The following is a 12,043-nucleotide window of genomic DNA, read 5'->3' as shown; positions in this document are numbered from 1 at the left end:
AAGAGGGAAATAAAACTTAACAAATGCCCTGGGTTTGTCCTTTTTTCCAAGAACCTAGACTTAAACATTCATGGAGTCAAAAAAGAAAGGTGGGGAGGGGATGAGGGCATCAGCAGCATCAGACACAATGAATCAGAATGAATGAACCGACGGCCGCCCCTTCCCGCTCGGTCCTGGGTCCTCTGGCCACCAGGGTGGGCCTGTGGCTAAAGAAGCGGAGCTTGACGACTCTGGCCCCAGCTCACGAGGAAATGAGTGCGGGGCAATAGGGCAATACAGCGGCTCAGTTCAGACGGCACTCTACACGGACGGGCCTTGAGTCTTACTGTGTGTTTTCCACGGCAAAGGAGGGCCCATTAATCCCAGCACAGCCGGTACCAAGTTTCTCAATGTCCTTCACTCAACTTCTCTTCAAATTTACAATTTAGTGGTAGAAATATATATAGGTTTACCCGTACAAGTGGTATCCATTTCCTTAAAAGCCAAGAGAATGCCCATGACTGTACTAAAATATCAAAATTAGTGCATCATATTAGCAATTAGGAAAAGCAAATGATAAAATGAGGTGTGTGTGTGTGTGTGTGTGTGTGTGTGTGTGTGTGTGTGTACACACACACAGAGTGGAATATTCTTCAGCCTTCAGAGGGAATCAAAATCTGATACATGCTACATTCATCTTTGTTAAGTGAATAAGCCAGTCACAAAAACACAATACTGTATACTTCCACTTATAAGGGGTACCTAGAGTAATTAAATTCATAGAGGTGGAAAGTGAAATAGAGGTTACTGCAGCAGTGGGAGGCGGAAAGGAGAAGTTATTGTTCAGTGAGTACAGAGTTTCTGTTTGGGATGATAAGAAGTTCTAGAAACGGACAATGCAGATGGGTGTACAACACTGAATATAATGCCACTGAATTTTCCCTGACTCCATTAGTGACAGTTTTACACTTGAGGGTTATTTCTTTTCAGCTCTCTTATGATTTTTAAAAAGATGCCACTGCCTTGTACCTTGACACCTTTACAGTAGGTATGTACATTTAGGCAAAAATGTTACTTAGAAGAGGCTTTTTAAATTCAGAGAAAGTTGTTAGGAGTATAGGCAGGAATGGCCCCAGGTGGTTTGAACACACAAAGACAGACATTTTCAAGTCTCATGCCGTGAAAATTTGGAGATAAAGAATAAAGATCATCTGGCTGGCTGTCTCTCAAAGACCAGTGTGTTTCTTACTGCCTATGAGACTAGAGTATTATCCCAACTTCCTTCAAGTACGAGTAACGGCTAAATGTGAAATGCAAAAACCCTATCCTCTAAGGCACTAGGTTCATTCATAGAGGTGGGCCTCATCAGAGTTGACTAGAGACAGGTCTATTTATGCACAGACATACACACACATGGAGTTTGTTTTTTGAAGGAATCTTCAGCCTCCTTACCACTACATGCCAAATAAGTATAAAAGGTCTCATTGTTCACTTCAAAATTCCAGACTGAAGAGTAATAAACTTTTTTTCTTTCCTTTTTAAAAAAATGAAGAGTAGGTGGTTTATAATACTGCAGAGAGCACTGAATAGAGCACAGTTTCAGAGAAACAAAATTTTAGATTTCAAAGGTATCTTAAGGTTCATTCCCCCCCACTCTTACTAAATAATTTTAAAGATGAAACAGCACAGAGTGCACACGCCTGGCAAGGCCGCCCAGCAAGAACAATTCTTAAGCAGAAACAACTTACCAGTAGCTCTGGTTTCTGTCCAACCCGATCATCATGAAGCCTACAGATCCCGAATTTTTTGAAACCTCAATTTTAAATACTCTCAGGTTTAAACACTTCCTGGGTTCCAAAAATTCTCATTCTAAAATACTAGATTCTGTCTTGCTTTTAGAGGAATTTCCAAATTTCCAGATCATATCACCTGTCTGGATTTTCAGCTTGCTAAGTAAAATCGTCAGAGCAAATATTCTCAATCCATACAGAAAAATAAACAACTAACCATCAGCAGGAATGAGAAGAGCTCTCTTTGCCCAGCTTCCTTCAACATGTTAAAATCCAGCTCCACCTCTTGCACGCGGTCTCTTTTCTGAACCACAGTGATTGCCATCTTCTTTGAAATCCAATATCATTCACTATAGGAAGCCACAGAGGAAAACAGCGGTGTGAAGTCAAACACAACTGAGAATAAATGCTAACCATGCCGAGTCCTAATGAGCGGTTTCAGTAAGCTACCTAACTTCTCTGAGCCTTAGTTTCCTCATCTGAAAAATGAAGCTTATAATCCCCTATTTGGTTGGTGGTAAATCAAAAAACAAAAACAACCTATAAAGCAACTAACATGGTAATTAGTATGCATCAGTTCATCAATAAACAAGGGTTATCACCATCACTGGTCACTTAATTCCACAGATCCCCATCTCTGAACTGATCCAGGCACCTGCTTGGTCAGCTCCTAGTAATCAGTAATCTAGCCTCACCCTTCATTCCCATCCTTCCACCACCACACCACCATCCCTGCCTCACCCTACTCACACTGCCCCGTGGGCCCTGCATAGGCTTATGCAACCAGTAAGGACTCCAAGAATGAACAAAACAACCAAGTCTAAATATTGCAAAACCCACTCCCTTCCACCCCAAAAAAGGTAGGGCGGTATCCTGGATGCTTCTTATTAACTGGGCCTCTCCCTCAGTCTTTTCCAGATAAAGAAACTAAAGCACAGTACTTAAATGCTCCAAATTATAGTCTGTCAGTGAGTGTAACATGAATTCAAAGCACTCTGTGTTGGCTCTTACAAAATGAACATCTACAAACAAAGCCCAAAGGACTGGCCTCATGCTGGGTGGCTCCCAACCTGTCTTCAGGATTAATCTACCTTTCTTAACCTGTCTGCACTTCAGTCTTCTCATCTGTGCACAAGAGCAGATGAGTTCAGTGAGGGGAACCTACACCTGAGTGATAAAGCATTCTGCTGTTCTTCAGCAGAGGGATGACGGACAGGGACCAGGTACAAGAAGGCTGAGTTTTGACTGAGTTGAGGGTCAAGAGAGCAGAGAATGGTAGGGAAGTCCCACTGCAAGACAAATCTTAATTAGAATGTATTTCCACAAGTCTGAGATCTTATTTTTCTTCCCACATTGATAGCTTTGAAAATGACAGGTATTTGATGGATTTATACACTATGTGTTCATTACTATGGTGGTTTCTTTTTTGTGATTTCCTTTGTTGTTGTTGTTCACTCACCAAGTCGTGTCTGACTCTTTGCAACCCCATGGACTGCAGTTATTTCCTTAAAGACTGATATTAAGTTGATGGTGCTCATACAAATGAAGTTATTGCAGAATTAAGGAAATTTTAAAAATTTTAAGGAAATGTCAGGCAAATTCTTTTTACATACATTTTCTCTTTAACAGTTAAGGAAACTGAGGCATTCACTGCTCTGATGACCATCTGCTGGTGATCTGCTTCAGCTAACCAGCAGGAAAGAGGTGAGGTGGGGCTCAACCCACAACTGACTCTGGGGAGACAGAAGAGGGAGCAGAACAGTCTGACTTTCTAGCCAAGAACCACACTGGATCCAGTTATTAACAGCTTTGAATTATACCTTGCCCTACCTCCTCACGTTACAAGGAGCCCCAGAACCTTCCAAGTCTTCCCTCGGGTGTAACTAGGACACAATCTCCTCCCAAAGACTTCAGGCCAAAGTTACAGCAGAACAACCTCTTCAACCCTCAGATACACATATGTGAGCTGAGCCAACGTTCCCCAGAAGCTTCATAAACTTGAGGGGCAACCTTTATCTATCATTTTATCTAAATGACATTTAGGTCCAGTTGTTGAACTTGAAATTATTGCCCAAGAGTGAAGGAATTCTCTATGTAATGACAGAAAAAAATGGTATTTGAGATGAACTGGCATTCAGAGATGAGCTATGGACATGTACGAATATACTTATATCTTTGTTTTATCTTTTCCTTGGAATTCCAGGAGGACTCTTAGATCAAACTTTATCAATTTCTATGGCTCTTGATGCTCTTTCAAATAGACTACAGTATTTACTTAAACTGAGTACCCTAATATCTGAGTATCATTTTCTCTATATTGACTCTATAATTATCTTAATTATGTAGTACATATTCATATACTGTGCAATTATTTTTGACCTATTCCAACTGTAAAATGATGCAGCAGAGAGGTTTCATTTTGTATTTCTTTCATTGCTAATGGCTCAATATGAGTATCTCTACATGTGAGAGAAAGGAGAGTCTGGTAGCAATGATTTCTACTCCAGAGCCAGACTATCCAGTTCAAAACCCGACACAATCATCTACCAACTCAGACTTTCTTAAGCCCTTAACTGCTCCAAGTTTCAGCTCCTTCACTGGTTAAAATAATAATAATTTTAAGCAATTTAATTGGGTTAAGGATCCTACATACATTAGTTTTTAAAGAGAGTAAGTGAGCCAACTGGTAATATGCTTACACTATACTTGATATGAGTAATGCTCAAAATTCTCCAAGGCAGGCTTCAGCAATACGTGAACCATGAACTTCCAGGTGTTCAAGCTGGTTTTAGAAAAGGCAGACAAACCAGAGATCAAATTGCCAACACCCACTGGATCATCAAAAAAGCAACAGAGTTCCAGAAAAACATCTACTTCTGCTTTCTTAACTATGTCAAAGCCTTTGACTGTGTGGATCACAATAAACTGTGGAAAATTCTGAAAGAAATGGGAATACCAGACCACCTGACCTGCCTCTTGAGAAATCTGTATGCAGACCAGGAAGCAAGAGTTAGAACTGGACATGGAACAACAGACTGTTTCCAAATAGGAAAAGGAGTACATCAAGGCAGTATATTGTCACCCTGCTTATTTACCTTATATGCAGAGTACATCATGAGAAATGCTGGGCTGGATGAAGCACAAGCTGGAATCAAGATTGCCGGGAGAAATATCAATAACTGCAGATATGCAGATGACACCACCCTTATGGCAGAAAGTGAAGAGGAACTAAAAAGTCTCTTGATGAAAGTGAAAGAAGAGAGTGAAAAAGTTGGCTTCAAGCTCAACATTCAGAAAACTAAGATCATGGCATCCGGTCCCATAACTTCATGGCAAATAGACGGGGAAACAGTGGTAACAGTGGCAGACTTTATTTTTGGGAGCTCCAAAATCACTGCAGATGGTGACTGCAGCCATGAAATTAAAAGACACTTAATCCTTGGAAGAAAAGTTATGACCAACCTAGACAGCATATTAAAAAGCAGAGAAGTTATTTTGCCTATAAAGGTCCGTCTAGTCAAGTCCATTGTTTTTGCAGTAGTCATGTGTGGATGTGAGAGTTGGACTATAAAGAAAGCTGAGTGCTGAAGAACTGTGATGTTGGAGAAGACTCTTGAGAGTCCCTTGGACTGCAACAAGATCCAATCTTAAAGGAAATCAGTCCTGAATATTCATTGGAAGGACTGATGTTGAAGCTGAAATGCCAATACTTTGGCCACCTGATGCAAAGAGCTGACTCACTTGATTTGAAGACTCTGATGCTAGGAAAGATTGAAGGCGGGAGGAGAGGGGGACGACAGAGGATGAGATGAGATGGCTGGATGGCATCACCAACTCAATGGACATGAGTTTGAGTAAACTCCGGGAGTTGGTGATGGACAGGGAGGCCTGGCGTGCGGCAGTCCATGGGGTCGCAAAGGGTTGGACACAACTGAGCAACTGAACTGAACTGACTGAACTGATACTTAATACATAATGAACCTTCAATGAACATTAGCATTTCATTATTATTGTTTATATTTCCTCACCTGGACACTGTTCAAATCTTTAACTCATATCTAACCCAGGGATCGAACCTGCGTTGCCTGTGTGTCTTGCATTGCAAGTGGATTCTTTATCCGCTGGGCCATCGGGGAAACTTATAACTTTTTTCAGAGCCCCCCAAATGAGAAACTGTATTTGAAGTTTATTAACAAATACCTAAATACACTTAATTTAACTCCACAGGAGCAGCTATTATACAAAACACGATATTACACAAAAAGCTATTATACAAAACCTATTATATAGGTTCTGAGGAAAATGCATCTCCCTAATCTCAAAGAATTCACACAAAGGTTATCTGCTCAGCCTTCTGGGGGAAATTATAGGCTTGACCAAAAAATATAGTAAAAAACTATTTTGGAAACAATGCATCCATTGTAAAGCTGAAAGAAACTTGAGATTGCATCTATTCCTGCTAGAAACACCAGCTCCGGGGGCAGTTCCTAGGTTGTGGAGGTGGGGTAGATTCAGTGGTCCAAAAAATTGCGAAAAATGTGGTCAGAAACAAAGTTAGACAAGATGCTGCATTCCTGGGCTTCTTCCTCCTTATAGCTCTTAAGATAGCAATGCTTACCATGAATATTTAAAGACAGGTACAAGGGACAAGAGCATTCAGCATTTCCCAAACTTATTTGACCAAGAACAAACTTTACAGCCACAGATTACCAGCCCATAAGGAAAAAACTGAGCTAGTCCCAAGTCCCACCCTCCTCTTTAACTAAAGCAGCTGGGCCACAGGGAAACAAGTGACTTTCCTAAGGATCAACGAGAGGAAGGCTGTGTTTGCTCTGAACTTCACCTTGTCAGGATGCGACTTTTCACAATCTACTGCTTTCCCTCAACCCAGTTTGGTGGGAGAGGGGAGTTGGGGGATAAGGAGGGGTCAGCCACAGAAGCCCAGATGGGAAATCTGATTCCTATGAGGTCAATGGCCACTGAAGGTCTTTCTTTTTTTTCCCATCTGCTTTCAATCCAGGTCAAATTTCACAACCAAAAACAGAAGAAAAAAAAGAAAAAAATCTCTGTATGAGTCCAACAAGAAATCTAGTGTATTTTTCTTACATTACACTATATTTTTAACCTCCCCATTCCACCCCACCCTCAATACTATTAACAAGGAGCATGTTAATTGTAAGGCTGACTTTCACCATGTTCCAAAATCACATGTATCACCAAACACTGGGCCCTTTGCTAATGGGTCCAATTTAGCCCAGAGGACAATCCTCAAAGTGACCAGAATCATCTAGGGATGTCATAGAACCAAACTCGGGTCCACGCATCTGTGCCGATCTACTGATACCTGGCTATGGTTAAGGAAAATGCATCCTTTATTGTAAGTCTGGGGCTGCCAATGCTCAGAAAAACCCTGAACTCCTCAATGGTTTGGAGGGAACAGTTTTTGTAGGCAACATCTGGGGTTAGGTCTGCAGGGTATGTAACCTTCCTCTGATCGGCTGGGGGTGAGGAGGAAACAGGGTGGTGTCCCAACCATCTCAGTCATCAACCTCCAGGCTCTAACCAGTCTGGGACCCACAGACCTGTTCTAAGCCTGAAGTTATCACCCTTCACCTGTGTGGGAGGCCACGTTACTGAAGAAGAGCTCAGAAACCCCTTCCGGAGGAACAGGGACGGCTGCACCAGTCTCTCGACTGCCTTTCCTTTGTTTCTGCTTACCCTCACTCCTCTAATGAGTAACTATTTGAATCTGCCCTTTGGAACTCAGGGAAGGTCTAGAAGGCTAAAATCTTTTTCCTACAAGCAAGAAGAGAGGGTGAAGAGGAAAAGATAGAATTTTACATAACCTCCTATTCCTTCCGCCTCTGCAACTCAGCTTGCTCCCTGCAAAGCCTGGATCATGTAGGTCTCAGAAAGTGGGGAATACACAATACTAGTGAAGAAGGAATTCATAGGGCCTGGACTCCATCTCAGGCCTGTCTCTGCTGATCGTGCGTGGCCACCTCTCCAGTGGACTCTGAACTCTCTGCTTAGTGCCTGTGGGAACGACAATGGAAGGATAAGACCCCTCCAGACAGGGGAACCTGGAAGATCGTACCCAGGTTACTCATCGCCTAAGAGAAAACATACTCTAATCACCCCTGCCAGCAGAATGTAACCACAGGCTTATCAGTTATTAACTGGTTGGAATGTAACCGTGGGCTTATTGATTATTAACTGTTTGAATACAAACACATGAATGATGGGGTTATTGTGATTGTATTTACCCTTCCTTTGTAAGCCTCAAGGGATTTGGGGTGGTGGGTTCGGACATGTACACATGGGGTATAAAAGATTTTCACAAATGCTGGGCGGGGTCCTTGGCTAAGAGGAGACTCTGCCTTGGGCCCGCCGGTGTAATAAACTGCACTCCACTATCTGCATTGTCCTTCTGAGTGAGTTTGTTTCCAGGAAAGCGTGGCTATAACACTAGGAACTGGAGCTTATCTCACTCACCCCTGTCCTGCTCTTTGCAATCGCCCAGCCCATGCAAACCCACACACACGCTTAATCACACCTGTCCATGTATTAAACACTCTTTCGGGGCTCAGAGCTTGGAGTGTTGACTCCCCTGGGCCCGCCAGCATGATAAAGCTAAGTTCTCCAACTCTCCCAGTGTGGTACTTGGTTTCTTGAGTACTGGTTTCTGCAACATTTCTGGAGGCCCCAGGGAGATTCCAACCATGCCCGCCCCTTGAGCCATTGGACTGGGGACTCGGCCAGGCTGGAGCGAAGCAACCCTGAGGCGAATGAGCAGGACACCGCCTGTCTGAGTTCCCTTTCAGACTGGTGTTCCGACTCTGGACAGCTGAGTCCCGACCAGACTCACTGGAGGGACGGGCCAACTCACCAGGAATGGCCTCAGGGTCAGGTAAGACCCCGGGGCCAGCCCCCAGTCGGGCCTACCCCAGTGGGTAGAGGAGGAGACTGATCAGCTCCTTGGAGCCCCCAGGAAGGGAGCATCAGTCAAGGAACCTGAGGACCTGGGAGAAGACACGCGCTGTGGTAGACTCTGCGTGATTGTGACCGCGTAGCTGCTGATTGAATGGAGTGAGAGAAACTTTCTCTCTTTTTGGAAACTGCAAAACCAATTCTTCTTGTATATGCGATTAAAAACAACTGGCTTGTTGAAAGGCCTGCCTAGGGAAAAGCTTGAAGTTAACCCTTTCCATGTCCTTGAAACACACACCCAACTTTGCCTGAGACCTCAGTCTTTAAGCAAAGAAAAAAAAAAAGGCGGGGGGGTGTGTGTCAAAGAGGTATTTTAAACCTCAAAAAGAAAACTATAAGATCTCTGTCTGTATTTATGTATGTCTCAGTGTATGTCTTTTGTTTTTTTCTGATAATATTGTTGAAGTTGTAAATGAGTTCTAATTTAATTGGCCTAAAAAAAAGTAAGCGCTTAGAAATCAAGCGATTCTAAATACAAGAAAAATTAACCTAAATAAATTTCAGGTTCATGTAAACTGGGAAATATTCAATATTAAATATCTAGTATTAATGTTTGTTTGCTAATCTAATAAGGAAGTAGGATATATGTTTTTAATAAAGAAGATATGAAAAACAAAATTACATTTTATAAAGGGAAAAGAAAGTAGGTCTGACTCATAGGTGGCTGTTACAGAAAGTGATTAAAAAGTTTGTGGAAAATTGTGCATGGTTAGAACTAAGTTTAAAATAAATTTAATTAAGTATACCTAAATGAGTTTAAAGTAAGCTGGTGTAAAAACTTAAATTCGGCCTTTCTCTCTGTTAAGAGGACATACTTTCTTCAGATGTTGAACTGCTTTTAATTATAGATTTAAGTTTCTTTACCTCTTAATTGATCTGTTCTATATTTACCTTTGAAATCTTCTGTTAACTTTGGCTAAGTAAATAACTTTTATTTCACAGTGACTTATATGATCCTGTCTGACTGTTACAAACCCTTCTGATATTTATTGACAAAACTTCCTAAATAACTTGACTTCCAGCTAACTTTGAGATGCTTCAGAGGGTCCCTGAGACACCCCAAAGAGCTATTAAGCTGCCTGGATTCACTGAACATGTTAAATTACATGGGAAGTACTGTTAAAGGGGTGAAAAATCTTTTTAGGTTATACAGCATGGTTGCTGTTACTAATATAGATATCCTAAAATTGTGTGAAATTCACATAGATCTGATATGCTCTGATAAAATATGGTCAATTATAATTCTAGTTATCATATTAAAGTGTTACATATCACAAGAATGACCAGGTTTCTTTGCCAGTTACAATAGAATCAGATTTTAAACATGCCTCCTACGGTTTTACTCTCATGCCTTTAAAAGAATACTGCTAGTTCTTCAAGATATATGGAAAAGACTTTCTAAGATTAAACAGATAAATTTTGTTATTAACAGTAAGCTGGTACCAGACTGGAATTTGGTCCTCTCTCTGTTTAAAGAAAAAAGTTTATACTTAGAATGCAGCTTTTGACAACATATTAAGAATTTCTTTGCCTTTAAGTGATTTATATTTGTTTTTAAAATCTTTTTGTTACTTTGATAAAGTAAATAAAATTATTTGAGATTACGGTACATGTAGACAAAGTTCATTCTGCTTCCACAAAAAAATAACCCCTCACAGTAAGACTTCTGCTATCCTGATGTCCTTAAAACATGGCAATAGTCTGCCCCTAAATCAGGAAATTAAAAATGGATAAACAGCAGCTAAAAATCAAAGAGCCAGGGCTATGGGAAATCCAAGACAGTCGCTTGGCTTTTCCCAGTTCCCTGACAGACCTCATTTTTATTTGATGGGTTAAAGCCTTCCCTGGCTATAGTGTTAAGGTCCTCACAATCAGTTCTCAAAAAAAAAAAAAAAATTATATTTCACTGAATATTAAGTTCTAGTTTTGTTAATTAAGGTCTATGCTTACTAAGACTCACTTCTGAGATAGTTCCTTGTTATGTTATATTGCTAAAAGGTTTAATTAAGTTATTAAAAAGGACACTCTAAGATTGTTCCTAAAGCTTATCTCAGTAACCAATCTTTGGATAAAGGTCAGATGCTCCATGATGTACAACCAGGAGATTAACACTTGCCTGTAATCATTTAACTGAGTCAGATGACCTGGGGTATACCAGGCTACACCTGATGAAAGTTCTTGACTTAAATTCTTCTTTGTGACCTTACTAATAACTGCTAGCTATATTATTTTCTATGTATCTTCTTTCAGAAGATTATTTTCTATGGTACCAAATGTGTGACTGAGCCTGTGATAAAATGCTGATATGCAGTTCCATATGAGAGCAGTAATTGTAATAATGAAACTCTAAATATGAGAAGAAGCAATAAGGGGAAATATTTTCCTGGACCAAAAGGCTAGTAAGACAGGTATGGTTCAGACTTTTGCTACTTACAAGGCCTGGTCTAGTGACAGCACATTGAGTGGCCTGTCAATGGAATCTTTGTTAGACCTGGGAATGAGCCTTCCCAGCACTGTTGGACACAATGACCATGAAATGCCCCCAAAACATGGTCAAATATGTGGCTATGAAGGGTCCCTGCTGACTGGAAGTTGGCTCTTGCCAGCTGCCTCTACAAAGATTAGATCATGACCACTACAAGATGCTGACCTTCAACACCCCCTTGAAAGGAGTTCAGGGTAGAGACAAAAAAAAAAAAAAAAAAAAGGCACTCTGTGCTCTGGGAAAAACCCAGAAAAACAGGCCTTCAGAGAGTCAAATGTTTTCAGGGAGAGACTTTTTATGAGTCCAAATTCTTGCATCTTCTCATACCTAGAGAAACACCAATGTCATGAACCAATGTCTGGACCTGGATCTCCTGGATAGCCCCACCACAGCTTCCCTAGTTCTATTAATCTTTGGGCCACATATCTTTAACTTTCTTAAGCCTGTTTCTCCAAGTAGTAGTACAACAAAAATATCCCCCAGCCAACACCCAGACAATGCTGAAACAAGCTGCCTCATCATTCTGTGGACTCATCTCCCTCCGTAAATGCACCCCGAGGTCCTCAGGCTACTCTGCCTTTGAGATCTTATATGGAGACCACCCCCAGTGATAGAAGAGCTCAAGGGAGACCACCAACAACTAGCTGACCTGGAGATGTCCCGACACCTCCAGGCCCTGGGAAAGTCTTCCTCCATGTCAGAAAGAACAGAAAGGCCAGCCATTCCTTCGGGCAGTTGGGCTCATCCGTATCAGCCAGGAGAAGAGGTATGGGGTAGATTAAAAACAAAACAAACACTT

General features: G+C 41.3%; 1 protein-coding gene across 2 annotated transcripts in view; it reads right to left on the bottom strand.

Moving 5' to 3' along the window:
* The window catches only part of GCNT1 (glucosaminyl (N-acetyl) transferase 1), a 50,696-nt gene that overhangs the window by 24,829 nt on the left and 13,824 nt on the right, over nt 1–12,043 (bottom strand). The window contains exon 3 of one of the 2 annotated variants that reach the window (XM_065908129.1): nt 1,987–2,119. The exons of the other annotated variant lie outside the window; for it this stretch is intronic. The gene's annotated coding sequence lies outside the window, so the exon portion shown is untranslated. The remainder of the gene's footprint in view (nt 1–1,986; nt 2,120–12,043) is intronic. 2 annotated transcript variants of the gene reach the window in all.

The sequence above is a fragment of the Muntiacus reevesi genome, chromosome 17 (genome assembly GCF_963930625.1).
Source record: "Muntiacus reevesi chromosome 17, mMunRee1.1, whole genome shotgun sequence".
In the NCBI taxonomy this organism is placed as follows: Eukaryota; Metazoa; Chordata; class Mammalia; order Artiodactyla; family Cervidae; genus Muntiacus; species Muntiacus reevesi.
Note: the sequence above shows the minus strand (reverse complement) of the source record. Positions and strands in the feature narration are given on the sequence as shown.